Here is a 25933-nt window from a genome sequence, read left to right as displayed (position 1 = left end):
GAGAAACCACGTAGAAGACTGTGTATGTAAGCTTTCTTTTTTCTTAGGTTGATACCTATGGGCAGAATGGTTGGGTTATATGGCAAGTGTTTACTTTTTTAAGAAATTCACAAACTATTTTCCAAAGGGTGTAGCATTTTATATTCCCCAAGCAATGTATGAATGTTCCCTTTCTTCCATATCCTCACCATCAGCTCTTAATATATTCAATCTTGTTTTAATTGTAGACATTTTACTAGGGATATAGTAGCATCTCAATGTTTTGATTTGCATTTCCTTATGACTAATGATGTTGGACATCATATCACATGCATGTTTGATATCCATAGATAATCTTTAGGGAAACATTTGTTCAAATATTGTACCCATTTTTCCCACTTTTAATTGGGATTTTTTGATAATCACAGATTGATAATAAATTGTCATTTCTGGTGGTGTTTGTTCCCTGATTTTGCTCTTTATTTCAAAACTGTTTTGACTGTTCTAGATCTTTTGCATGCATATATGAATTTTAGAATCAATGTGTCAATTTCTACAATAAAAGCTTGTCCAGATATATATTTACTGGGAATGTGTTGAATCTAGAGAGAATTTTGGGAAGAACTGAGACCTTAACTATATATTTGAGTGTGTGTATGTGATGCTAGGAATCAAACTCAGGGCTTTATATATGCGTGTGCTGACGTGTGCATGCATGTGTGTATGTGTGTGTGTGTGTGTTGCTAGTGATTGGTCCCAGGGCCTTGTACATGCTCAGCAAGCTACACTTGAGCTCCAGCCCTCATGTGGGATTTGTGCCCACATGAGACTGCAAAGAGCTTGCTTGCCAATGCCACCGCATGAGGATACAGTGAGGTTTTGTCTGTGAACCAGAGTCTGGGCCCTCACCAGACACTGAGTCTGCTGGCTCCTTGACCTTAGATGTCCCAGCCTCCAAACTGTGAAAAATAAATTTATGTTGGATATAAGCCATTCAGTTCATGGTATTTTGTTATAGTAGTCTGAACAGGCTAATATAAATATTCCTCTTGTAAGTAAAATGTGTTCTGTGACCCAAAAGGTAGATAATATAAGGCAGCATCAATCTACTCTCAGGAGACACCAGAAAGTAACTGCTCATGACCTCTTAATTTTCCTCCTGGAGTCTGTGTGCTAAAACGTTTGAAAAGGAATAAGGCAATTACGAGGTTAAAATGCCAGCATCCTCTATCTGCATGAAAAATGCATTCCACAAACTGATTCACCAGCTTTGTGAGATTAGTGCTAATCACCTTCTGGAGGTACTGCCCGCTGAAGGGCAAGGATGACAACAAAAACAAGTAGCAATAGATATTAAGTGCCTATCATGTAAGAGAGTACATTCAGAAATAGAAAGCCAGCCCAGCCCAGAGTTCTGTAGTGCCTATTTGGCAAAAAAAAAAAAAAAAAAAGAGCTGATTAGTAATAATATTAGCTAAAATGTATATGGTCCACCAAGTACTAATTGAATTCTTTACATGTTCTTCCTAGTATGATCTTTACATCAGCTTTATGGAAAATGCTATTATTATATTCATTTTATAAGCGGAATAACTAAGCTATCAAGAGGCTAAGGTGTTCTACTGAGTGACAGGACGAAATTTGAATCCAGCAGTGCAATTCCATCACCTTTTGATAATCATCTCTCTCACTTAGCCTTTAAATTTGTTTTCAAATGAAATGCAGGGATTATCACAGCTCTCCACATGCAGGACTTTGATTTTATGCAAAGGATGCAAAGCAAATATCTGAGGTACTTTTGCAAAAGTGCTCATATATTCCAGGAACGGCCCAATATTTTCTCATTCAGTTCCTTGGCCAATGATCTTTGGGATCATGGAACAGAAATGATACTGCAAAAAACTGAGTTGTAGAGGTCCACTATGTGCATCCAGTAAAATGTTCTGTGATGATCTAAATGTTTTATATCTGTACTGTCCAACAGCCAGTAGACACATGTGGGCTTTGAGCTTTTGAAATGTGGCTAGTGTGACTGAGGAATGCATCTTTTAAATTATTTTAATTTAAGCTAATTTAAATCCAAATAAAACAGCCATAAGTGGCTAGAGGCTACTATGCTGAGTGGAACAACTCTATCATGGAGAAATTTCCACTTATCATCACAATAGGCAGCATATAGAAACTTTTGTATGATATAATTGAAACAGATGAGAACTGAAATAAATGTTTGTAACCCTCTGTATGATTTCATTCCTCCCATCTTCTTCCCCCTCTTCCTCACCCTCCAAAGAAAACATGCATACATGTACACATTCCTTCTCTCTCCCCGCAGCGGTTTATTTCTCAGAATGTCCCAGACTTCCATGTTGCTGAGGACTTGCCACTAAAATAACCTTCTGCTTTTTCCTTGCCAATGTCTCCTTCGTTCTCCAAATGTCGTCTTCCTTTTCTTGCTCCCTCTGGATCTCCTGGGAAGAATTCATTGTTCTTATGTTGAGGTGTGGTGGTTAATTGATACGTCCCTTTGACTGTTGCAGGGGGTTTCCACACAAAGCATCATTTCTGGGTGCATCTGTGAGGGTGTTTCTGGATGAGGTTAGCATTTGCATCCGTGGACTAAGGACTGAGGAAAGTAGATGACCTTTTCCAGTGTAGGTTGGTATCACTCAATCCTTTAAGAGCCTGAATAAAAAAAAAGTAGAAGAAAAATTGACCCTTTCACTTCTTGCTTGGTAGTTTAAGCTGCAACATCAGTCTTTTCCTCCATTTGGTCTGGGATTTATACCATCAGTTCCACTAGTTCTCTGGCCTTTTGAGTTGAACTTGAATTATACCACTGGCTTTCCTGGATCTCTAGCTTGTAGACTGTGGGACTTCTCAGCCCCCTCGTTACATTCTTAGTAAACATCCAATTATATGTACAGTTATAGGCTTATCATAGTCCAACTTGACAAGGGCTGCAGTGTCTTCTTGAAATGACAGGTTGAATGACACATGCAAAGCATACTAGAGAAGTGAAGTAATAAAAAAAGGGGCAAACGAAATATAATATACACACCTGTAATAGAAGAAATACCTAAATCCAGTTTGGAGGATTAAGATAGAAGGACATGAGCTAGAGCCTGAGCAATGAGTGAGAATGAGCCAGATTTTGACAGGAGTTGGGGGAAAGGAGAGAACGCTAGATCAGAAGGAACAGTCTTTGTAAGGAGTGAGCCAAGAAAGATTAGACAGTATTTAGGGTTAAGTATAGAGTTTGGGGGAATGAGAGCAGGTAAGACTGGAGAGGCGAGTGTGACTAGATCAAAAGGCAAGGACATGTTCTTTGGGCTTTAATTTCCACTTGCCATGTGTATACTGACCTTTATTTTATCTCCATTATAAACATGCTTAGAAAGCATATTGTTACTTTTTGTTTTGTTTTTGGCACCAGGGATCGAACTCGGGACCTTCCGCTTGTGAGGGAGAAGGCGGAACCACTGAGCTAAATTCCTGGCCCCATATTGTTACTTTTGTAAAAATGAGTTGAAGGCTCAAAGTAAAGGGATTTGCTAACATGTATCCATAATTTTCTCCTATCTCCTGCTCACGCGACTGTCTCCTGCGTGACTACCATGGGGTTGGGTGGTTGAGAGGAATGCCAATGACAGGTGTTCTCCTGCCTCTCATTCTGCAACTCACAAATTGCTCCTAAGCCACAGGTTTCCACCCCCCTCTGCATTATCCATTAGGACATTAATCCATGGCTCTTACAGGATTTCAACCTTAGACTGCTTCCCTAGGGGGTCACTGGCAGAAATAAAAAGTGACTCATTTGACAGAACTAGGATCCTGGGATTCTTGCTTCTATTTTTGATGGTGTTAGATCCAGAGAAGTTATTAATGACAAGCTTCATGGGTAAATTATCTGAGTAAGAGTGGCAAACCAAAATTTCCCTGGAGTATAAATTACATAAAAACTTGGCAAGATTAGGGGCAGTATAGTGATGGCCTGGCTGTCCTCTCATTAGGAGTAGGTGGTGATGGGGTGTGGCATATCCTAAACCAAATCCCGATACAAGAGGCTTTTAAATGGTATGAAATCAACCCTTGGATTCAATTGAATCTTTGAATTTATTGCTCATTTGTCTAAGGATCCATGTCATAACTAGATGAAACAATGCCTACACTGAAAGTCAGCGTGTGGTGATAGCAAAATTCCTGATTTTGATCATGTAAAATCAATGATTTTATGTCTTCTCAATTCTTTTTAGGTGCCTTTGAGGTGGGAAACATAAGTACTGTTGAAAATAATGGGTGAAAAAAATCTAGAAGAAAATTCCATATATTCAGCCATGTTGAGGTTTCCTGGGGTGATCTGAACTGCATAGCATTCTTCAAATATACAACAGTCCTGCTATCAGCAAAACTGATAAGCTTCCTATATAAAAAAAGTTGGGGGCACTGGGTGCAAAGATAAAAATACAAGCATGTTCTGTCTTCAAACAACTATGATAGTGCATGTCAATAAAAGATTAATGGGCATAGTAGAACTTTCTCAAAGTTAAACTACAAATCCACTTTAAATCCCCTTAAGTAAACAGACATAAAGGAGGAAAGTAATCATCTCCCATAACTGGACAGCCCATCACAGGTCAGGTATGATGAGGAGGAGGCCATGCGTGTAATCAGGGTCTTGTGTCATCTCTGGATCTGCCTATCACCTTCATTTGCTCCTTATTGTTAGGCTTTGTGAGTCCAGGCCAAGATGGTGCTTGGACACTCCAGGATGCATTATCCCTGTGCAGATTCCTGTGGAAGAAAGCACCACCCTCCCTGAATATTAGAATCATATCCAGCAACCTGACTTGAGCTAATGCCCATCCTTTACCTCTCTGTACAGGGAAGTAAGATACTCCTGACTGACCTGACCTGGTTTACAATACACCCCCCACCTTGAATTTGGTTGACCTGGGAGTAGGAAAGGAGATGGTTCTCCAGAAGGAAAAAGTGCAGGGCAAGTAAAAATAAATAATCAATTGGAAATAGCTTCTGCACAGGCAAATAACACTTATATATAAAAAGACAACCATTGATAGGCAAAATACATAAACGTCTCTAAAACATAATTTTTGGCAATACTCTCATACATTTGAAGCCCATGTTATAATACTATTAGAAGGAAAGGGTTTACTTGTCTCTCCTTTCCTCCAATGAAGAAGAAAATCACAAAATATTTTCGCAGTAACCATAATTAATAAAATATATTTTAATTGACTTAGTTAGTCTAAATTCAAATGGCTGAGTTAATCTATTATCTGTAGAAAAAAACACTTCAGAATGTCTTATAATTAATAGAAGATAGTTGACAAACACAGCTGGCAAAGACGATAAATCAAATAAGAAACAGAGTGACAAGCAGGGAGCTAACTAAACTAAAAGGCAGATCCATGTTTCTGAAACTTAAAATCATGCTACATGACTTCAAACTCTCAAGCTTATAATGCTGAAAATTCCTAGTATCTATCAAAACTTCCTGCATATCAGGTGCTTTTAATAAGTAAAATGTTGACACATTCGTGTTTATATCCAACTTGGGGGAAAAAACCCTTCCAGTACTGTTAAATAGATGTTTAATCTATTGAGGTTTTAAAACTTATTTTAAGGCACAGCATTTACAAAATTTTATACCCATTTATTCTATTTTCTTTTTATTATAGTTACTATAGTGATTAATAACATAGAGTAAACATATATATGTGTATATACGAACTGGTTTCACTGTAACCTATCCGTCCATGTACGTATCATGCTTTGGTGCCCCCTCTGGTGCATCCCTTTCCCTTATCTTTCTTGTAGCTGACTTTGAGAGTGGAGGTGAGAAAAAGCAGGAGCAGGGTGGAGAAGGGAAAAGAGGCTGTAGGGACAGGAAATAGCAAGCATTTTAGGTGAGGAATCTTAAAAAGAAAAGAAAAGGAATTCATGAAAGCTGGCACAATATCAGACCATAAACAAAATGCCTTTTCGAACAGACTGGATAAAAAGGCATCTCACAAGTTAATCTCCTAGTTCTCATGATTGTGAAAGAGAGCAACAACTTAAAAAAAGAAAGAAAAAAATCCCTTCTTTCTCCACCAATGCAGACAGAAACTTCCAATATCACGGAGGGTGAATCATTCTCACCACAAGTTGATTCCCTGGCATTCTCCCCACCTCATCCCCTCCCCATTCCTTCTACAAGTGTGATACAGCATCTGCTTCTTGTGAAATTAAGAGGGATTTATTTTTTTTAACACAATTTGGTGCCATCTTTTGGCTTACCCAGGCTACACAGAGAGTGAGTTCCTGGGCCAGATACAGGGAAGCACCTGGACAGGAGCCAGCTTCTGCAAAGTGGGCTTCCGGACTTGTCCCGTCTTCCACTGCATAGACTAATGATGGCCAAGTGTTGTTTCTCTCCAGCTGAACTTCTCTAACTATGGACATGTACTCGGTTGCAAACATAGATTGTGCGCAGCACTACTTCCTCTGAAGGGTGTTTTGCATATCTAGGCTTTGCTGATTATACTTTTTAATCTTTAATGCTCAACCAAAGATAGTGGGGCTCTTACAGAGCTACTTGGTGTATTATTAAGACAGAAGAGAAAGCAGAAGTTAGTGCCCAGTGGTTAGGTATCTGTACATATCAGTTTACCTAGAGTAATTATTAACGGTGCCCCTTTTCACTCCCCAAAAAGTTCTGGTGTGATAATAAAATATTTTATCATCCTACATTTATCAATCTACATTTGTGCAGGTGCTGTTGCAGTATGTAGACATGCAGTGACATACACAAAAGTGCACTGATAAGAAATTAGTTAGAATTGCAATTAATCAAAAGTTTGAACACTTGTGTTAAATAATTGCTGATCCATGATCTTGTTCCATCAATTTGGTTTTCCACTTGTCTATACATTTTTCTAGACTCACTAGACAATGGACACACAGTGCAGGATGAAGTCAAGCCAGGCTGGGAACCAGGCAAAGGGATTGTACCGATTACAGACTCTGAGAGAACTCACCCCTGGAAAGGAACTCGCTTATTTTGGAATGTGTAGTTCATGTAAAAAGGGATAAGCAGGAAGGGTAGGGAAGAGGTGAGAGAAAATCGAAAGACGCCTTTGCTTGGCTCTGCTCCTGTCAGTCTTGCCCCCTCCTGGGGTGGAAAGTAGAGAAGTTATGTTGTGTCAGTCAGGCTCACAGTAGAAGCAGCCCAACATCACACATATCCAGAACCCAGTTTTCTCCTCTACTTTTTTGAGTAGATGGGCAACTGAAATGCAAGTAGTGTGCAAGTGTGCCTGAAAACAAGATCTTGATGGATCTCTTCTATTCTCTAACATGCAGTGCGAATGCTAACAGTCACAACGCAAACCATAGAAACCTGTCAAGCCAAAATCATTTAGAAGAAACACATGCAACAGTAAACACTTGTAAAAACGAAGTATTTTGGTTAGCATACATGTAATTGTCTGCTTCATGGTACACATGCATTATTTGGGGAGTAAATAAATTTTAAAATATTCCTGGATGCTAAGATTTAAATATGAACATCCCTGCAAAATTCACCTTCCAACTTAAACCTTGAGGCGATGGTATTACAAGCTGTGGCCTTTGGGAGGTGATTAGGCCAACAGGGCTCTATACCCACAAATGGATTAGTGCTCTTATAAAAGAGGCTGAAAGGGGCACTCTAGTGCCTTTGCAACCATCTATTGCTTCTGACATGTGAGAACAAAACATTTGTCTTCTTTCTCTTGTTTCTCCATGACAGGACATAGCAAGAGGTACCATCTTGAAGTAATAAGCAGCCCTTCCCTGACTCTGCCAGCACCTTAATCTTGGATTTCTCAGCCTCTAGGACTGTGAGAAGGAAATTACTATTGATTACAGTAATTACAGATTACCTAATCTAGTTTGATCTAGTGGCAAATGGACTAAGACACTAGCTTTAAACAAGCTATTCCCCTTGGTACTTAATATATTATTAAAGCAGATCAATAAAATGAAGAGGCCACCTGGCACATCCCTCCCCAAGGCTATTCAAATTCCACTGATGAAACGAAATAAAGAGTCATTATATTTAGTCAGGGTTCACTAAAGAAACAGAACTAATAGGAGATACAGATACAGACACAGACATAGGTGTAGATAGACATATTACCTATATATATAATGAAACACAGAAAGATTTATTGCAAGAAATTGGGCTATGCGATTGTGGAGGTTTAGCAAGTCCGACAGCTGCTGAGAGCTGACCGGGGGAGACCCAAGGAAGAGCTGATACTGAAGAGCAGTCTGACTCTTCAGGCCAAGTGCTGGCACAATTCCCTCTTTCTCTGTGGAAGTCAGTCATTTTCTATTAGGGCCTTCAAAGGATTGAATGAGACAACCCAGAGAATAGAGAGTGTCTGTTTCGCTCTAAGTGTACTGCTCTCAATATGAAACTCATCTAAGAAAAATACCTTCACAGGAACATGTGAAATAATGGCTGAACAAGTATCTTGAGAGTATAGCTTAGCCAAGGTCTCACACACACACACACATCCACACACACACCCAACCAGACATGCGTGATGGCACACACCTGTAATCCCAGCACGAGGAAGCAGGAGGATGGCTGTGAGTTTGAGCCCAGCCTAGGCTGTAGAGTGAGTTCAAGGCCAGCCTGAACTACGTAGTGAAAACTTGTCTCAAAAAAACCCAAAGACAAACAAAAGAAACAAAACAAAACAAAACAAAAAAATTAACCATCACAGTCACTGTCTCCATATAATGCTATTCTGGTCCCATTCACACTTTCAAAACCCAATTAACAGTAGTTAGAGGGGAGGAATATTTGAAGTTGAGAGAATATATTTTGTAATGTAAATCAAAACAAAATACTTATGCAATGTAATTTCAAATTAGCAGAGCAGAGTTCTTTCCACAAATAGTAGAAAAAATAAATTAATTTTATCAACTTTTTATTCATGACCTATTTTTTGACCTATGCTTTGGAGGATGAGCCCTCTGGAAAAATAATCATATCACTTACTCCTTGCAGCTGAGATATACAATGATAAGACTCAGATAAATAATACAATAATAAAGATTTCATTGATTAATTCAAACTCCCTGCTTCAGACCTAAATAAGAGACTGTGATTTATTTATCTTAGGAAATGGCCAGGAAAGTTTCTGAAATTGTAAATACAAAGCATTTTTATTAAACCTTACTTGAAAGGATATGAAAACATGCTTCACCTCTAGAATGTACTTTCTATTTTTATACAGGGAGAATTCAATGGTCCTCAGAGCATTACTGTATGCAACCCCAAGGGCAGCCTGGGAGCGGGATGGAAACTGGATCGCAACTGTCTGACAGGGGTCTCTAGGGGCTGGCGTATCTGAACCCCAAACAGAAAGTCTTGGTCTGGCATACAGTTTGACAGTGACACAGAATATTTTAAGTAGTAACTTAAAACCTACTGTCCTAGAAAACCTTTCAAGCTTCTATTTTTCTACTAGAGATATATGAGGACAATGACAAAGTTAGTTTAAATTCTTATACACATTACCTCCCTTTAAATGCAAAACTTTACCCTGAGATTATTCTTTACGAAGAAGTAAATCTTACTTCTGGGAATGAGAACAAAATACCACTGTAATGAATAATTTCTGTTTTCTTCCTGGGGGTGAATAATTCTATGTACATTTTACCTCTTATATTTTATATCAGTGCAATATATGAAGTAGTCATTTAATGATTACTTCATCTTGTTATGCTGAAAATGTCCTCAATAAAGATTATTGTCAGTCTTTTATTTCAATGTTTCTTAAACTATGTGCTGATTTATGTAATATGCTGGAGATTGTGAGAGGAGCATGACACAGCCTCTAACATCAAGGAATTCTGTTCCTCTTGGGGAAGCAGGTAGTGCTATGATTTGTATGTTTTTGTGCCCTCTAAAATTCATGTTGAAACTTGATCTCCAAAGCAAAAGCTTTAAGGGGTATAACTTTCAGAGGTGACTGAGTCATGGGGTCTTTGCCTTCATCAATGGGATTAGTTGCCCATAAGAAAAGGCTTGATGGGGAGAGTTCATCCTTCTTTGCACCTTTCATAATGTTATGGTTTACATTCCCCAAAGCCCCATGTCCTCATAGGTTGGGCTTCTCTGGATGACTCCACTAATGGGTTTATGACTAGGTGTGATGTTGGGAGGTAAAGGTTGGTGGGAAGATTTGTGTCACTGAAGGTGTGGCCTAGAAGGGTATTTTTCCATCCTTCACCTTCATCCCTTTCTGCTTCATGCGTGCCATTTCAGAAACTGTTTCTCTTCTGCCATACTCCTCTGCTATGCTGCCTTGCCTTAGAGCCAGGGGACTACGGACTGAAACCTGCAAACTGTGAGCCAAAATAATCCTCTTCTCCTTTAACATGTGGATATCAGGTATTTGTCCAACAAGAAAGTAACTAAGACAGATTTTGGTACCAGAGAAGCAGGATTGTTGTGGTGACTCTGCCTCACCATGTGGTTCAGAAGCCTTTGGAACTAGCTTGTGGGAAGAGTTTAGAAAGGTTTGGAGATGCCAACTGAAAAAACATTCCTAGACTGCTGTGCACCAAGCTCGATGGGAGATTCTGGTCAGAGCCTAGAAGACCAGAATGTTGACAGAAATGCAGCTGGAAAAGATCAAGCTCAAGAGGTTTCGGTTGGGAAAAAGGACTATATTGGCAGTTGGACTCCAGACCATGTTTATGCTTTGGCAAAAAATTTGCATTTTGCTCATGTCCAGAGACTTTGAGGGAGACTGAGATTAAGGACAGGGAACTAATTAATTTGGCAGAAGAAATTTCAAGGCAATCTAATGTTGAGTCAATGGCATGACTTCTGTTGGGGGCTTTTAGCCAGCTCTACCTTGAGAATCAAGAGCAAATGGAATGATTTAAGTAGTTTTGCATTTGGCCAGAAAGCAAGCTCCAGTAAAGTTGTGACCTGCAAGCAAAGATGGAGCAGAACAGAATGTGGCCGCTGAAAAGATTAGCAGTAAAAAGCCAAAAATTTAGGAACAGGAAAATAGAAAAGATGGCCTGAGGGCCTCACAAGAACCAGCAGGATTCCACTCTTTGCAGCGTCAAAATTGTAGATGAGGGCCAGGGATGTAGCTCAGTGGTGCTGTGCCTGCCTCACAAGCACAAGGTCCTGAGTTCAACCCCCAGCACTGAAAAAAAAAATTGTAGGTGAAAGACTGCTTTGAGAAGAGCATCCCAGGATGGAGGCAGATTAGGAAATGGAAATTGATTTCCTAGAATTCAGTTCATCATGCTCAGACATCCAGGCACCCTGAGGCCCCTGCAACCACCAGCAAGATGCCAAAGGGCTCAGCTACTACTGAAGCTGGCAGTAGACCTTGGGGTCATCCACAAGGTGCTGGTTGTAGACGCATGCAGAATCCAAGAGTGGTGGGGTCAGGAAGGCTTCCACCCAGATTTCAGAAGAAGGCCTGGGAGGCTGGGCAGTGTGACCCTGTTCATGAAGTTGTGAGGGTGAAGCCAAAACTACAGAGAGACCTCAGAATATTGGAAAAGCCAGGAACATTTCCTCAGGAATGTCTGAGGAACACTGCCAGGAGTGAGCAAAGCCAGATCAAAAGAGAAGCCATGAGGGCTACAACCACCGGTAGTGTTGTAGGGACAGGGTCACCCGACCACTTTGGAGTTCACATCTCGCCACCTATTAACCTGTGTGTTGGATGTGGAAATAAGGAATTTAATGCTTGCGCTACTAGATTTTGTTCTTGCTTTGGTCCCATTCCTTTCTGTCTTCCTCTTTCTTTTTGAATGGGAATGTTTATCCTGTGCCATTGTATTTTGGAAATGTTTACCTTTGTTTTCATTTTTTACAAGGGCTTGAAGCTAAGAGTTTGTCTTAAATCACAAAGGAGACTTTGGAGTTGGGAGTTTTCAGCAATGTTAAAAATGTTTGGACTTTGGCAACTATTAGAGATGAACTAAATGCATTTTGCATAAAAGGAGGTACCTGAGTATTTTGGAGGCCAGGGGCAGAATATTATGGTTGATATCTAGATGTCACCCCAAAGCCTCACATGCTCATAGGTGGGGCTTTTTGGAGTTGACTAGATTATGGGTGTGTAGTACTCATCTCTGGATTAGTCCACTAATGGACTAGTGGACTAATGGCAGGTGAAGCCTGGTGGGAAGAGGGGGTTATTGGGGGTTTAGCCTAGAAGGGTATACATCCTTCCTTTTTCCTTGAGCCCTTTTGGCTTCCTTTCTACCATGCCATGGACTGTTTCTCCTCTGCCATGTCCCTCTGCCATGCTGCCCTGCCTTGGAGCCAGTGGATTATGGACTGAAACCTCTACAAACTGACCCAAAATAAACCTCTCCTCTTTTAACTTTGGGTGTTTTGTTCCAGCAATAAAAAAGTAGCTAAGACATATACCTTCTATTGGTGGAAGACAGAAACTTAAATCTCTTCCAGAAGATGCAGCAAAGGTATGCAAAAGGTACCATCTTGGAAGCAAAGAGCAGAGCTCACAGGATACTAAGCCTATTGGTGCCTTGATCTTGGACTTCCTATCTTTTAAAACTATGAGAAAATAAATTTTTGTTTTTTATAAATTTCTCAGTGTATCCGTTTTAGCTACAGTATCACAAATGGACAAAGGCAGGCAGATAAACAAGACATCTAGTTGTCATGAAAACAGAGGAACAAAGACACAAAGGAGGGCTGAACCTTCTTCAGAGGTGGATGACAGTCCCAGTCACTGAGAAAAACGTAAAATCCTTAAATATCTACATTGTGTTCAGTAATAGACATGGCCTTCCTCGGTCCTGGTGCTGCTCTCAGCACTAGATGTTTTGAGTCAACTTGAATAATTTTTGACCTCATGGTTCCTCTTCATAGTTAGCAGGCATTGTGCTGCAAGGACTATGGGGTCTGAAAGAAAGGGGCACATCTCACAAGCCTGACCAGAAGTGAGGATAAGAGGCAGCCAACGGGAACTCACTGCAGGGTGATTTTCAGGGAACTGAAGCACATTGTTCAACAATTGTCAAACATAGGAGGTATCACACTCATGCTCCTGGCTCAACCAGTCTCCATACAATGGTTGCTAAAATAGTACAGGCCTTTATTGCATTTATTATCCATACATACTGCCCGTGTCCAGGAAAAATTTGGGAATACCTACTTAAGTAAAAGTCACACATATATAACCGCTGAAAGACTAAAATAATGTGCAAAGTAATAAGGATGTAGTCAGTATACAGTTTAGCTTAGTTTTATAAAATTGAGCATTATTCTGTTCTCACTAATAAAAAAAAGAAAGGAAGGAAAGAAGGAAGGGAGGGAGGGGATTAGGGAAGGGGAACAGATGAGTACATGTAGATTTGTCATCCGGTGAAACAGAAAATCAGCAATTCAGAAATATGTATTTTCCCAACAAAGTCCAACAGGGGCATAATGTAAAGATATTTCTGTAAAGGAGACTAAGTAATTCATAGTTGTGCAAAGGATACAAATATATACATACACCTTGTTTGTACATTTCTGAATAAAAGCTAAAGGCAAATTAGTACAGCTTTGAAAAGGTCTTCCCTTGGCCCCAGGATTTAGCTCAATGGTGCCGGTGTCTGCCTCACAAGCGCAAGGTCCCAGGTTTGATCCCCGGTGCCAAAACAAAAAACAAACAAAAAAACAACAACAAAAAAGAAAAGGTCTTCCCATGAGGAGCAAAATAATGATGATAGCTCCTGATTATTATTGGCCAAGTACCCAGCACTTGAAATGCATGAGACCAGAAGTATTTAAATTTATGATTTTTTTCATATTTTGGAACATTTATACATATATAATAAGATATATTGGGGAAGAGATGCAAGTTTAAGCATGAAATTCATTTATGTCTCATTTGCATTTATACCCCATAGTCTGAAGGTAATTTTATGTATTTTGGGTGCCTGCATTTTGACTAAGACCCTTCATGTGGGGCAAAATGGGGAACTTTCCACTTGCATATCATGTCAGCACTTCAAAAGTTTAAGATTTGGGAGAATTTTTGGATTTAGGAGTTAAGGATGCTCAACCTGTATGTGTTGACACTGTTTTGGGGCTTTACAAATATTTTTTCCAACAACATTTTGAGGTAGATGCTACTGTTCTTCTACCAGTCCCCAAGGAAGGAAGTGTGAGATGCGGAGGAGCTTGGTCAAGTTGTAAAGCTAAAAAGTGGATCTGGGTTGCCTGACCTAAAACCACATTCTTCCCACTTTATTCAGCTGGTCATGAGGCTGACTGTTGATTTGATATAGAGACAGAGGTAGAACATTGTGTAAAATGATAGTTACCATGTCCCTACATTGTCTGAGTTCGTTTTGATACTAACAGGAGAGCAAACAATTCGATCTGGAGGTTCCTGACAAATGACTGCAATACTGGTAGTTTGCAAAAGAAAATTCAATTTTTAATGTCAGTTCTATAAAAGGCAAAGCTGATTTTCTTTTAAATAAAAACTAGAAGCAGTATAAACTCCCCAAGATGAAAAGTCAATCCTGTCTTTGCACAAAGGTAGGCCATGGGACTGATGAGGATTGAGGACAAAGCTTTCTTAAGGAAGCCAGGTGAAATCCCAGAATCTACACAGTAAGCCTGAAGAGCAAAATACCTCTGAGTAAGTACTACTGCTCGAAAGTGACTGAACCTATCTCAAGCTACACACCAAAAAAAGAAAAAGTTTGTTACCTTGAAAAATCTGAAGAAGGGGTGAACATGTGACCACATGAAAGACAAACGTCCACTTGGAGCCGAACAACCAAACAGTACCAGGAGCCTGAATGATGCCAGGTCTCTGCTTCTCACTTTCTTTCTCTCACTTGCTTTCTGTCTTTTTACTCTGTGCCAGTGTTTTCCTCACATTGAGCCAGGCTTTCTCCATGTGGCAGAGATATGATCACTGACAGTTCCCAAATTTCACATCTCAATTCCATCATGGGACGAGACTGCCTCACTCACACTGCACCCCTTCTCCAAGCAACAAACAGGCTATGGAATGTCTCTGATTAGAACAGCTTGCTTGGTTACTCATCTTCAGAGAGTTGCACATTTTCCAGGTAGCGGAGTTGTAGAAGTTGGAGGAGTAATTTGCAGAAAGTTGAGTTGCTTACTTGGGAATAAGGCAGGAGCTGGTAGAACAATAAATATACACCACAATATTGTCTTGACCAGTGGTTTTCAAAAGCAGGTATCACCAACTGCCCAATTATTCTATAAAATAGACTTATTGTTTTATTTTATTGATAGATTAAATGTTTATTGTTATCTGATTGCAAAAGAGATTTGAGATTAAAATGTTCATAAAATACACCAACAAGCTACCAATAAAATATGCCAATAAATATAAACTACAAATTATGCAACAGTAAAAAGGAAAAAAAAAGAACTAGATGAAAAATGAAACTAATGAGAAAAGGCAGGCATGTCATCCTTTTGAGCTAAATATTTTACCCTATAGCAGTCAGTGGGAAAACGGAATACTGATTGATTACATAATTTATGATATCCATAAAATAAAAAGAAGCCAATTTCTCAAGATAAGCAAGGCTAGTCCTTGTAAACTAATACCAGAAATATTGAGATATTTTATAAAGAATGTGAAATACAGTAATGTCACTTCCATATAAAGATGCATAGAGCAATTATCAGGACAAGCCCAGGGCATCACACCAAATACAATTTAAGAGCAATAATTCTGTAGGGTCCAAAATATATTTTGGAAGAGCATGTTTTGGCTCTTTAGAGACTTAATCTAATAAAAAAATTTCATTCATTTATTCAATTAAGAAATTTTGTGTAGTACCTAGTATTTGCCAGACACAGTGGGAATAAAATAGGAAGAAATAAAGAAAGGTGTATTTGTCTAAAACAATCCATAAATATTCTTTCCCTTAGAGATTCTAATACTAGATACTTACCTGACAAAGAATTCAAGAATGTATTTACTGGTAAGTAGCTAGCAATTTGTCTATGTTGTCAGTTAAGGAAATAATTACATGATTTTGTAAGGAAGACCTAGCGTTAGAATAGATAATTTGTGAAACAGAAAGAATTTAAAGGACATTTCCCTGAGGCCATTCTTCTCCCTCTTGGAGGCAAGTGGGAGAATTTCCATAGAGAGAATTAAGGTCACCCTTAAAATATAATGAATTTTCAATCTGGTCCAAATTTCTGTTTCAGATGAATTGACAATCATTTTAGCTGACAAAAAAATTATTAGGCAATGTATTGTGTCTGAATGTCTGTCTTGACATAAGATTCCTGTAAATACATGAGGACACTGAAGCTCCAATTCCTTGCTGTTGTAGCCACCAAGAGGAAGTACTTGTAAAGTATATATACATCGAGGTCAGTGAAAAAGGTGACATTGTACACTGATTCTTAACAATTATGTAAAGGTTGAGAGTTATTAACCAAAAATAATCTTGAAGTACTTAACCATTTTAGGGGGGAAGGCAATGATTAACATAACCAAATTTCTGTTAAATGTCCTACACTACAATTATAAAGGTCCTACACTATGGTTGTTTCATGTATATGTATAAAATATTGGTCAAACATCCATGGTGCCTGTGAAATATGCAGTTCCATTTTGTGCAGCCTGTATTCAGATGGGCCTGCCTGGATCAGGTAGCCACAAAAGAACTATCCCAGAGAATTCCATGAGATACTAATGTTAAATAATTCATTCATTAAAGTGGAGTTACATAGCTTTGACTAGGCAACAAAATGAGCTTTTGAGTTTGGATATCATTTATATTGATGAAAGAATATTAACATGATTATTATTTTACTGTCATTAGCTGATAGGGTAAACTAATCTACAAAACTGTATGTTAGTTCTGTAAAGATGTATCTCTCAGTATTTGCTATTGCAAAAGGGCATGCATCTAATTAATACAACTATTGTGCCAAGTTATTGGTTCCACTTAGTAATGGAAATCAACTTATCACTTCTTATATATTTCCAGATAGTTTGTGATAAAGTCTCTGAATGCACATTAAAAATCTTTTATTTATACTGAAATCAGTAGGCTTGGTTCATGAATCCTTATTAAATCAAATGTTTATAATAGATAAGTGTATTAGCTTTCCTGTCATTGAGACACAATGCTGGACACATAGAACTTAAAGGAAGAGAGGTTTAATTTGGCTCATGGTTTCAGGGGTTTTGGTCCATGGCTGGCTGGCTCTAAGGCCATGATAGAAGGATGTGGCAGAGGAAAGCTGCTTAGTTCATGGCAGCTGAGAAGCAGATCAGGGGAAGAGTGCTAGAGAGGAAAGGGGCAAGTGCCTACATATAGTACCCAAGGCCATATCTCCATGACCCAGCCTAACACACCCAAGTGTGTTTTACTAATCTGGTGGGCACTTCTTAAACCAATCAAAATGACATAGCAGATTAATGGTCACAATCAGAAATGAAGCAGAAATTCTGAACTTGTTTCTACACATTCTGGGTTCATTGTTGTTATTCAGATACAAAAGAATCTAGAAGTAAGGCAGTTCTGCCTAATGCTTCCTTATTCGACATAAAGGAATCATCATTGTCTGGCATATAGTACTCATTCAGTAAATGTCTGTCAAATGGACTACTCTGAGCAGATGACCACAATACAAAGGTGAAGGATTTCCTTTTTGTAAATATATCACATTTTGAACACTTCCTGAAGAAACAATGAGTTAATAAAGGTGATTTTGACTTTGAATTCAAAGTTGTCAAGGATTTGGGTCAAGAAAAGTTCATCAATAAGAGCTCTGAGAAGTATGGTTGGTTCAGTTTAGAGATTATTCTCATTCTAATATAAATTTCTGTAAAACCTATGTATCAAAGGCACAGAGAGACAAAGACCACCCAGGCAGGCTTTATGTGAGCAATTATGCTGTTTATTCACTCAGGAGTGAGCAAGCTGAGTCCAAGAAGGGAGTCAGCATGGGGAGGGGTGAAGGTTTTTAAGGGGGAGGTAAAGGGGAGGTGGTTGCCAGGCATCAGAGGTGGTCGCCACGTGATGGTCTGAGGAGCTGCTGCCTTGAGGAGTCTGCGGGCAGAGACAGTGTGGTGGTACAGATGTACTCAGAGTTCCTGGAACCGACAGTGGTATTGATAGAGCAATAATATACAATAAGACAGGCCCCTGCCTTGCCTCCATGTTTTTTTCCCACAGAATGTTTTGTTCCAGAAGTTTAACAGTTTGAGTTCCTGTCCAATGTATCAAAATGCTTTATAACTGCTGGGGATTTAGCTCAGTGGTTCTGCCATCTGCCCTCCAAAACAAGGACCCAAGTTTGATCCCCAGTACCAAAAAAAAAAATGCTCTGTAACTGTTTGAACTTCATGACTTCACTTGATCTTAGCCAAAAGGCCAAAAAGCGATGAACTTCATGACTTCTCAGGAATGTTCTGTTAGCGCCATGCTTCTCAAGAATGATCTGTTAGCTCCACCCCTCTCAGGAATGTTCTGTAACTTGCCCCCTTGCTTCTGTGAGCATGCTCATCCACTGGGCCTTTCAGGAATGTTCTGTAACCCTGCCCCCCCACCCCGCTTCAGTGAGCATGCTCACCTACCCAGTAGACCCTATATAAGGAGGCTCCTGTTTCTAGTCAAGCACTCAGACTTTTGAGTATGAACTCCTCTAAGCCTGCTGGCATAATAAAGGTTTTTCTCCACCTCTTCGAGTACCCATCAGATTACTGAGTCTTCAAATTGCACTAGCAGTGACCCAGAGCTGTAACACAGCTGTAACACTCAGCTTTTCCTGCCAGGCCTGACAACCTGGCTATCCAGAAAACTGGAAATTAAATATTCTAGAACACAACATAATGTATGTAACTAAGTAATATATTCTTTTCAACTTGAATTTGTTTGGCTATCTTTCTTGTTTTGTTTCAATCATTTTAAATAAAACTTTTAATAAATACATGCTTCATATTTTCTTAAGTAAAATTTACTGATCATGTCAACTTTTTCTTTCCTGCCACATAATGCTATTATGACCACCCACTACAAAACTGCTGTCAGGACTGAAATGAGTTGTCACAAGATTTTTTTTTAGTTTTTCAATTTAAATTTTCCCTCTTCTCTTCCACCAGACACTCAAGCAATTACTGGCTCTTGCTTTCAGTGTGTGCTTAAGTCAATTCTATCACCATAGTTCGAATTGTGGGCCTGTCTTAGTTACTTTCTTATTGGTGAGACATAATAAAAAACACTCACAAATTAAAGGAGAAAAGATTTATTTTGGCTGTTTCTTGAGGTTTCAGTCCATAGTCAACTAGCTTGAAGTTAAGGGAGCATGGCACAGAGGAATAGGGGAAAGAAAGAGCTCATGGCATGGAAGGCAAGTGAAGATCAGGGATCAAGGGAAAAGGAAGGATATAGACCTTTCTAGGCCATACCCACAGTGACTCACCTCTTCCCACTAGGCTTCTCCTCCCAACATCACACCCAAGGATAAACACATCACTGGACTAATCCAATGATGAGTATCACATACTCATGATCCAGTCACCTCCTAAAAGCCCCACCTATGAGCTCATGAGGCTACAGGAGGACATCTAGATATAAACCATAATATTCTGCCCTGGCCCTCAAAAACCTGTATTCAAAATGCATTTAATCCATCTCCAAGAGTTGCTAAAGTGTAAAAAGTTTCAGGCCTGCTGAAAACTCCAAGTCTAAAATCTCCTATGCAATTTAAGGCAAACTCTTAGGTGTGAACCCCTATGAAATGAAAAGGAAGTTAAATACTTCCAAATACAAAGACACAGGGTAAACATTTTCATTTCAAAAGGGAGGAATAGGGGGATAGAAAGGAATGGGATCAAGGCAAGATCAAAATTCAGCAGGGCAAATATTAAATCTTACAGTTTCTAAATCTCATAGTTCCATGTCCAACACCAGAGGCAATCTGGGGCAAGATGTGAACTCCAAAGGGCTTGGAGTGGCCCTGCTCCTAAGTTACCCCTAGCAGTTATGGCCCTCATGGCTTCTCTTTGGGGCCAGCTTTGCCATTCCTTGCAGCTTTCCTCATCCACATTCCTGGTTTCACCAACCTTCTGGGGTCTCCACTGCATCTTTGGCTTCACACTCACAGTTTCACACACTGCACTCTCAGGGCACACTGCCCGCCACCCCCCAGGCCTTCTTCTGAAATTTGGGTGGAAGCCTACTTGATCCCACAACTCTTGCATTCTGCATGCATCTAAAACCAGCACCATGTGGCTGATGTCAAGGTCTGTAACCAGCTGAAGTAGCAATAAGCCCTTTTGCATCTTGCTGGTGGTTGCAGAGGCCTCAGAATGCCTGGATGGCTGAGCAGGAGAGATGAATTCTAGAGAATCAATTCCCATACCCTAGGTTACTGCCATTCCGGAGCATGGGGCCTTGGTGCTCTCTTCTCAAAGAGAAGAAAACAAAAAAGTTTTTTTTAACCTTTTCAGTCTCAAAACTGCAAAAATTTTGCAATTTTGAGGCTCTAAAGAGTGGAGTCCAGCTGGTTCTTATGATACTCTCAGGCCATCTTTTCTATTGTCCTGATGCAAAGTACTTGGATTTTTAATGCTAATCTTTTCAGTAATCAAGTTCTCTTCTGTTCCAGCTTTCTTTCTGGCCAAACTCAAAACTATTAAGGTCATTCTGCTGGGCCATTTGGTGCTGATTCTCAAGGTACAGCTGGCTAACGTTTCCTGTGCTATCACCACAACATTAACCTGCTCTGAAATTTGTTCTGCCAGATTAATTAGTCTTTGGTACTTAGTCTTAGTCTCCTGTAAAGTCTCTGGACACAATAAAAATGAAGACAAATTTTCTGCCAAAGTCTAACACACATGGTCTGGAGTCAACATCCAATGCAGTCCTTGTTTCTAACTAAAACTCCTGAATCTGGTCTGTACCACTGCATTTTAATCACCATTCTGGTCTCCTGAGCTTTAACCAGAATCTTCCCTTGCCGGAGACCCCTGTAGTCAGGTTCCTGTACCCACCTGCCCAGTGTGCAATGCAGGCCTGAGAAAAAGAACACGCTAAAAGATAGAACTAAGAGAGAGAAAGTGGGGTGCCAGGACGACCAATGTCAATACAACCAACAAAGGCACTGGACAGTACCAGGCACTGACTTTTTTTGGCAATCAATCGGGGTAAAGGCAATGTGTGGTTTCTATGGAAATTAATGTAAATAAGACTCATAAAGGTCAAGACAAAGCATTCTCAAATTAGGCACAGAATAGACAAAATACATGATTGTAATTAGTACATTGTACCTCTAGTCCGAAGGCTTAGCTATGGGAATGGAACCTGGGTGTGAGTCACTCCAACCTCGGCATGCAGGCCCCAGCCGGACTCACTCACTTCTATAAACAAGCTAACTGTGGGGCCAACTCCTCACAGCCTGCCTTGGGCACAATCAACACTATAGTCCTCTGCATTCCATCAAGTTCAATTTACAGCATTCCAAGGATGCTTCTTTAGCTGGCATCTCCAAACCTTTCCAAACTCTACCCAAAAACCAGTTCCAACGGCTTCTGAACCACATAGCCAGGTAGCATCATAGCAACTACCCTACTTCTAGTACCAAAATCTGTCTTAGTTACTTTTCTCATTTCTGGGACAAAATACCCAATACTCCCAAGTTTAAGGAGGAAAGCTTTATTATAGCTCACCATTTGCAGAGGTTTCAGTCTATAGTTGGCTGGCTCCAAGGGAATATGGCATGGTTGAAGAGAAACAGTCAGTGGCAGGGCATGTAGGAAGCAGCAAGCAATGAAGTAAGCCTCTCTCTTTTATCCCATCCAGGCTACAAGGCTTTTGGATGGTGCCACCCACACTCATGGTAGGCCTTCCTATTATCCACACCTAGAACTGGTATCACACACCCTAGATCCCTGTATCACACACCCAAGAGCCAGCTCCAAAAACTGCTGTGCCAGGGTCTTCTATACTAGGAGCTTCCACAACAATTAGATCAGATACAATAACTGGTTATACAAACAGTTTGAAATAATTAGATGTACTTTGCCTTCAGACCAGCCCTATAAAGTACTACTTGCCTTCTAGCTCCTTCAGAACCCTTCTCTACCCCACCCTTTTTTTTTTTTTTTTGTACTAGGAATCAAATTCAGGGACTCACAATTGCCAGGCAGATGCTATACTCCTGAGCTACATTCCCAACCTTTTCCCCCATTTTACAAATGCCTGTGTTCTTTTACAAACATTGTAAGCATTTAACCAAACATGGGAAGAAGCTGAAGCTATCCTAGTGCAGCAGAATAAGTTTGTTTTATTTCTCCAAGGAACATAATTGTGTGACCTCACTAAGGAAGGGAAGAAATAGAAACATGTGTTGTTTGTAATATTTTTCTCCATATGATATAGAGAAGTGGGTGGGCAGAATCAGGATGTGGCCAGGTCACTGAACTCTGGATATCTGAGAGAGATTTGGGGACGGATTAAACACCCAACAAAGATTACAGGGCATTTGGGTTGTGGTGATACCAGCTTTAAAGAATGACTCATGTGGGCTTGCTTTAGATTTTTACATTTTAGGTTGGAAATGAAATTAAATATCTGATAAGAGGACTCTAAGTCTATTTAGGATTAACCTAGCTTTTTTTGGAGTGTGTTTGTTTTTAATATCCTGTTAGGTAAATCACATTACGTGGGAGTAAGAGAACCTAGAGTTGGTCCTGGCTCATAAATAGAATTCATTGCCCTTCCTAATTGCAAAATAAGGATGATAGGAAAAGTCATAATGCCTTAGGGAGCATAAAATGTCTGTGAAACCAGCACCACGATTTCTGTGAAAGGATGTTAAGGCCAAATACTTCAGTTCTTCCTTTTTGCCCAGAAACTCAATGAAACGGCTACAAGGAAAAACATCTGCCCCACGGTGACAAGGCAAATTGAGGATGGTGATGTCAGAGTTGAATCCTAAAGGATTCACATGTCTTTTTGAAATGCATATTAAACAAAACAAAACACAGTAGCATTAGGATTGTTGGCTGAAAAGTTCAGGTTCTCACCAGAGTTCACCCTTGCAAAAAACAGGAAGTAAAAATTCAGAGCTGGATTTTGGAGCCCTCCACCTGCCCTTTCAACTTTCACCATCCTGATGCCCTAGAATCTCCCATTCCTATGCCTCAGACTGTCTTCTGTCTCCAAATATCCAGTGTCCTTTTATTTAATACTAACAGCAGGGTTATCTTTCTTTTATATGGGATTGCCGAAGACCTCCTAACTACCAAAGAAATAGATTGATAACTTTTGTCTCACACTAAGGACTTAGTTTTGCACCACTGAGCAGATCTCAGATCTTTCTTCCTGAGGAAGGGACAAGATGATGCATATTGGCAACCACTTTCTGGTTTCCCTTCTGTCTCTCTTAGATAGAAGCTATCTTCCTCTCAGTAGAGTTTGCCTGTTCTTAACCTCCATTTTTCCAAGAATACATTCTTTGGTTTTTGGAAACACGAACTCAAGTTTTGGATATCCAGCAGGTTGAGAGTTATATTTCCCTTGTTTGGATTATTTTGCTTATTTGGATTACTTGGTACCCTATATCATTTTATAGGCTTCAGAGAGATCACTGTTCAGAGGTGTTGAACAACTATAGTTTGGAGACCAGAATCAGAAAGGTAACTGGGCTAAGAGGCAGGCAATATTTTGGCCCTGGCCTTCCAAAATCAACAAAGACCCAGGACATGAGGGAATCTTTTCTACAGGATCCTACATCTTTGAGGCTGCCAAACTCCAAGCAGTCACATGGATGGAACCAACAACAAGTGTGCTAAACTCCTTTTACCAGGATCCACCAGACTGACCTTATAGGAAGTTTATGACCACTAAACAATATGACTTCTACCTGAGGCCCAGTCCATGTTCTAAGATCTGGTCCTCAGCCTGTGGTGCTATTGAGAGGTGGTGCCTTTAAGAAGTGATTCCACGGACGACTGTATGTGGGGCCAAAGCTCAGGGTGGGCAGATGGCAACAAAAGGGGTTCAGAGCAGCTCAGAGGTGAATGTGTGCTGAGTGGAGGTGAAGATGCCAATGACACTGAAAGACAAACATTGTGTTAGGGGAGCCTATAGAGCAGAGAAGGTGAGTCAGTACCAGCACCGGTAAGGAAGCTCCCCACAGCCATCCCAGGCTCCCAGGGCAGAGAAGCTGAGCCGGTCCCAGCACCTGGAAGGGAGCTACCCCGCCACCATCCCAGGCTCCTAGGACAGAGAAGCTGAGCTGGTCCCAGAACCCAGAAGGAAGCTCCCCCGCCACCATCCCAGGCTTCTAGGACAGAGAAGCTGAGCTGGTCCCAGAACCCAGAAGGAAGCTCCCCCGCCACCATCCCAGGCTCCTACGGCAGGAAAGGTAAGCCAGTCCCAGCACCTGGAAGGAAGCTCCCCGTCGCCATCCCAGGCTCCTAGGGCAAAGAAGGTGAGCTGCGTGGGCGCCAGAAGCACCCCCACCCCTGGCCCTGTGGAAATGAGAAGACACATAAACAAGCCTTAAAAACAGACTTGCAGATCACCTACAGCAACCCCAAAGGGAAATGAGATGGAACAATCTGATACTCAACCACCTGGACTCTCTGAACTGGCAACAAAAGAGGATCTGGGAAAAAGGAAATCAGAAATAATTACTCAGATAACAGCAAAGATTGTACTCATGGTGCAAGACATGATTAATAAATCTAGAGAGGACACAGATAAAAAAATAGAGGAGCTGAGGAACATGATGGAATCCCAACATAGGAAACAAATGGAATCCATAAAACAAATGCAAACAGATTTCCAGGAGATTAAAAACTCCATTGAAAGTCTGCATAGCAGAATGAACCAATGTGAGGATAGAATTTCAGATATAGAAGAAAAGATTGCAATTAGTGAGGAGGAAAAGAAAAATTGCTTTAAAATTGTAAAGGAACACAAGAAATCAATCCAGCAGCTGCTAGATGATGCAAAGAAGAATAACATAAGACTGATTGGAGTCAATGAAGAAAGAGGAGAGAGTGCAGATGACATAAAAAAACTGTTCACAGAAGTGATGGCAGAAAACTTCCCAAGCAGGGAAAAAGAACTTGACATACAGATAAGTGAGGCATATAGGACGCCAGCTAGCCTTAATCAAAAAACATCTACACATAGGCATATAATAGTTAGGATTCCAGAAATCCAACAGAAGAACAAAATTCTACAAGCAGTGAGAGAAGAGAAACAAATCACATACAAAGGAAAGCCCATCAGAATCACAGCAGACTTCTCAATGCAAACCCTCAAGGCAAGAAGAGCTCGGAGTGATGTATTTCAAGCCCTAAAAGAAAACAGCCTTCAACCCAGACTGATGTACCCTGCAAAAGTATCTTTCAAAATTGATGGAGAAATTAGATACTTTCATGATAAAGAGCACCTCAGGAATTTCATGAATACTAAACCAGCACTCCAAAAAATTTTAGACAATACCCTAGGAAAAGACAATGAGGATCACAACCCCAGGAAACCCAGCTGAATGAATTCATTGGGCATGACAAATTAAATGCAAAGGGGGAGAATCCAACAAAAAGAAAAAGTCATGACAAGGCTTTTAAAACTTTTAACTTCATCTCCCTAATGAGTGTATAATTCAATCTAATTATTGCATTGATTAGTATTTTTCTGATTCTAGAGTTGCACACCATTCCTGTGCTATACTGGCTATTTATCATCTTCTTATGTCTACATTTTAATTGGGTTGCCTAGTAATGAGCTCTAAGAATTCTTTATATATTCTGGTCATAGGTTATACACATTGTAAATATGGTCTGTTTAAGGATTACTTTTCATTTTAATGATGTCATTTAAAGTTCTAAATTTTGATGGAATCTCATTTATCAATTTTTTTCTT

The 25933-nt window shown here is 40.0% G+C and overlaps 1 long non-coding RNA gene across 1 annotated transcript; it reads right to left on the bottom strand.

Annotated features, from left to right (window-relative positions):
• Window positions 1-1411: 1411 nt before the first annotated feature.
• On the bottom strand, window positions 1412-24616 carry LOC147824241 (uncharacterized). The gene is made up of 2 exons (XR_015442631.1): window positions 21720-24616; window positions 1412-2661 (listed from the first exon to the last, which is right to left on the bottom strand). It is a non-coding gene; the product is annotated as an uncharacterized LOC147824241 (long non-coding RNA).
• Window positions 24617-25933: the final 1317 nt, after the last annotated feature.

This window comes from Heterocephalus glaber, unplaced genomic scaffold (assembly GCF_053883595.1).
Source record: "Heterocephalus glaber isolate CG9 unplaced genomic scaffold, H.glaber_assembly_v1.0 deba00001550, whole genome shotgun sequence".
NCBI classification, from domain to species: domain Eukaryota; kingdom Metazoa; phylum Chordata; class Mammalia; order Rodentia; family Bathyergidae; genus Heterocephalus; species Heterocephalus glaber.
The sequence above is the reverse complement of the archived record's forward strand: the minus strand, read 5'-3'. Positions and strand labels throughout refer to the sequence as shown.